A 4,461-nucleotide genomic window follows, 5' to 3' on the forward strand; every position below is an offset into this window, starting at 1 on the left:
GTATCTGAACTATTCTTTTATGAGAAAATTACGCACTTAAGCAATCTTTTACTACTTATAATCATCACTCGTGACTAACATTATACATTAATTACGTGGGCTGACTTCAAGTTTGTATAATTAGTCACGTTTGTATATGTATAATTCGCCAGGATATACAAATACATATGTATGATATACAATTATCTAACCGATATACATATACTATCATATGGAGAATAAAATAAAATCCGGAGCCAAAAGCCAAGAAGAGTGTCTTCTAGTTTTATGACATGCTTTATGTACTCGAGGGATGTTTTCCTGGACATTAGGAAAAGGTCAAATAATTTTGCCCTATACTGAGAAATTTTCAGAATGCTGCTGAAGCAGAAACACGTTATGATTTCATAATGTAGTATCACTTCTGAAAATGCTACATGAGATCCGCCACTGGCAACAAGTATCCAAATATCAATAAGAAATGAAGATAAACTGCTATACTGAGGCAGTGACATAAGTCTGAAGATATAATGCAAAAACTTCAACACCGTGTACGCATCAAACAGGAAAGATATAGAATTGAAATTCCAAGTGCAGAAAATACAGTTACCTGCAAACTTCTGGTATTTCTTTTGGTTCATTGTGACCAGAAACTAGCCCAGATAAGATTAATGAATCCTTCCAGTATGCAGTCTTTCCTTTTGTTTTGTACACATGAAGATTGCTATCATATCTAACTCGTCTAGCTGTTAAATCAGACGAATAGTACTCTTTCTTCACTTCAACATCTAACTTATACTACTTAATTACTCATCATAGTTATAGTTTGCTATAATTACCACTCGCGACTAAAATTATATATTAATTACGTGGGCTGACTTCGAGTTTGTATAATTAGTCACGTTTGTATATGTATAATTCGCCAGAATATACAAATACATATGTATAATATACAATTATCTAACCGATATACCTATTCGATTCACCTCTCTCCCACTCTCTGCCCTCTCTCGCTTGCCTCTCTCCTCCCCCTCACAATCTCGCTCGCCTTTCTCCTCCCTCTCCCAATCTCGCTTGCCATATATACAAATGCATATGTATAATATACAATTATCTAACCAATATACATATATAATTCACCTCTCTCCCACTCTCTGCCCTCTCTCACTCGCCTCTCTCCTTCCTCTCCCAATCTCGCTCGCCTCTCTCCTCCCTCTCTCAATCTCGCTTGTCATATATACAAATACATATCTATAATATACAATTATCTAACTNCATATACAATTCACCTCTCTCCCACTCTTTGCCCTCTCTCGCTTGCCTCTCTCCTTCCTCCCCCAATCTCGCTCGCCTCTCTCCTCCCTCTCCCAATCTCGCTGATTTGTGGTGGTGCCACGTAGACAGGCCTAAGGTTCTATATATATATATATATATGATTAGATAGATATGTGGTGATGAAATGATTATTATGTTATATTAGATAAGATAAGAGATATGTGGAGATGAAGTGATTATTATATTATATTATATATTAGATAGATAAGACATATGTGGAGATGAATGGATTAAAAAAGGAATAACTACATAAATGGCCATAAAATCCAAAATAATTACATGTTCATACTCAAATCCAAAATAATTCAAGAAATACATTGTCTCTCATAAATAATTACAGGTTATACCCCCACCCACCCTTCATTAAGGCTGATAATTTTTGCTTAACGGATACTAAATCAGTATCATATATTGTATTTGTATCATTAAAGCTGATAATTTTGCTTAACTGATACTAGATCAATATATATATATATATATATATTGTATTGGTATCAATAAGATTTATTGTTCAGAAATTACTCATTAGTCAATGATACTATAAGCGTATATGTATATTATTGTGGTATCATTAAGGTTTCTTGTTCATAAATTACTCATTAGTCAATGATACTATAAGAGTATATATATTTGAGATAATGCATAAGTACCCCCCTAGACTATGATCGAAATCCCAGAGATACACCTAAACTTAATTAGAGTCCTATTACCCCCCCTAAACTAATTTAAAATGAAATAAATACACCATAAACGCTGACATGTCATAGAGAGTGTGCACACTCTCTTGAAGGCAAGTGATGAGTGCACAAATTGTACACATGTCATTTTTTTATTGGTACCTTTATAATTAGTTAGAACACATATTTATTGATAATAATACTTATATATATATATATTTTTAAATTATTTCTTTGTAAAATATTTATTTTAATATCTTTTCACTTGAAACTTTATTTAATTAATTTATTATCTTTTCACTTTTAATTATTTTTAATAAATTATGTGTATTTTTTTTAAAAAAAAAAACAATTCAAAAATGTCCTTTAACTTTAATGTTTTAATATTTTTATGTTTTATTTGATTTTATTCACTTATTTTGATATCCGTTCAAAATTAACTTATTTTAAATAAAGGAAAAAGTAGTCTCTCCATTCGATCTACAATAAGATAGAAGGGGATAACATTATTTGATTGATACTTATCCCTTTTTGCTGCTGCTTGGTGACCTGCAGTTTTATCAAACAAATAATCAGATACTTGAAATTCTTTATATAGTGGGAGATTTTCTTCTGATATGAGCTTTTTGGTTGTTAATATTGGTGACCTTCTTCAGGTTGGCAACAAAAGCTACTCATCTCTACTTTTTGTTATCATTTCTTACAAATTGTTACTCATCTCAAACTGATTTTGCAAGTGCAATTCATAGAGTAGGAGCAAACCAAAGATGTATGGTCCTATCAAAGAGCTTATATCTGAAGAAAAACCCCAACTATATAAAGACTTTCTGGTAGCTGATTATACCTCTAAGTATTTCTCCAAGCCTCTTGATGATTTTACTTATGATGTCTATTTTCTAATGTTTTCTTTTCAGGCATTGAGACTCTTTATTATCTGGATATTGCTACTCTTAGACTTTTTAGTTAGTTGTTTTAGTACTCATTTATTTTTTAGTCTTAGACTTTATTATATCATAATTTTGCTAGATGATTACATGAGTTAGGATGTTAAGTGTTGGTTCGCCAATACAGGGACTGGTTTGGGTGCCAGTCACGACGGTTTGGATCATGACACTAAAATTTTCAAACTTCAAAAGAGATGGGGTTAAGTCCAATATGACTGTCAATAAAGATAACAATTCAATCTAGAGCACTTCAAATTGTGATCACTATCAGATCCAATGGAACTCATCTGATAGTGCTTACATTATTAGAGGAACAAATTAAAGTATGTTCTTGAGATTAATCTCTTTATTTTAAAATAAACAACAGTGAAGCTTGGTCTCTCTTCACAGTCTGAATGATGATAATTTTTGCTGCTGCTTGGCGGCGTGGTGCTTGGTCTCTCTTCACAGTCCAAAAATATCAAGACCAGTCTTATCAAGAGGTTTGGACAAAGCATTAGCGTGATAATCAAATACTTGAAATTCTTTATACTTGAAGTTGTGTTTTATTGCAAACCTGAAGAAAGTCACCAATATTAACAACCAAACCATGTTCAATCGGTTCAATATCGGCCTATTGGTTATCACGCAAGACTTGGAACCCACCATTCTGATCTTGAAGGAGAATGGTAAGGAAAACAGGATCTGTATGCTTACCAGTACCAAGAGTTAGCTCTGGCTGTGGGCATGCTGGGTAGTAATGGCATATCAACGTTTGTTCTGCAGCACATTCGGTAGCTTTCAAGTGGTTTGGATTTAGCCCGAGAGCTTCTGATAGTAAACCAAGAAGAATGTGTCCTAGTTATATGACATGTTTTCTTTACTCAAGGTTTGTTTTCCTGGACATTAAGAAAAGATGAGAGGTTAATTGTGCGCTTTCTAATGATTTCAGAACATACCACTCTGCAGAGGATTTAATGCAAGAACTTCAACACATCAAACAGGACAGATACAGAATTAGAAAATACTGAGTTACCTGCAAACGGGTGGTATTTCTTCTGGTTCACCGTGAATGTATAATGAATCTTTCCAGGTTGCAGTGATTCCTTTTGTTCTGTGCACATGAAGACTGCTCTCATATCTAACTTGTCCGGCCATTGTATCAGACGAATAGTACTCTTTCTTCACTTCAACATCTTGTTCATGAAATTTGCGAGTCCCATCAATCATTCCTTCCAAAACACTTGAAGGAATCCCATGATTTGCTAGCAGCTAGTTTAAGTTCAATGTCAGCCGGATTTCTAAGCACTACTAGTCTTTCCTTCTCACCTGCTAACTCATAGAAAGAAATAGAGTCAACCCATGCGCCTTTCGCGGGGTGAGCAAAAAGCCTTTCCCTGGATGCTGGTATGAACTCAAAAAAGGTATCAGATGGAAATATCCCCATTTCTCACATGCTTCCTTTATTTCATCAACAATCTTCTTACGCCCATCTTCAACGGCCTCTATGCCACTGAGATCCACAACCGGAACCTGTAGAGTTGACG

The 4,461-nt window shown here is 34.1% G+C and overlaps 1 pseudogene; it reads right to left on the reverse strand.

Annotated features, from left to right (window-relative positions):
* Positions 1-2,458: 2,458 nt before the first annotated feature.
* LOC125852206 (1-aminocyclopropane-1-carboxylate oxidase homolog 11-like) lies at positions 2,459-4,361 on the reverse strand (annotated as a pseudogene).
* Between the last annotated feature and the right edge of the window lie 100 nt (positions 4,362-4,461).

This window comes from Solanum stenotomum, unplaced genomic scaffold, assembly GCF_019186545.1.
Source record: "Solanum stenotomum isolate F172 unplaced genomic scaffold, ASM1918654v1 scaffold32800, whole genome shotgun sequence".
NCBI classification, from domain to species: Eukaryota; Viridiplantae; Streptophyta; class Magnoliopsida; order Solanales; family Solanaceae; genus Solanum; species Solanum stenotomum.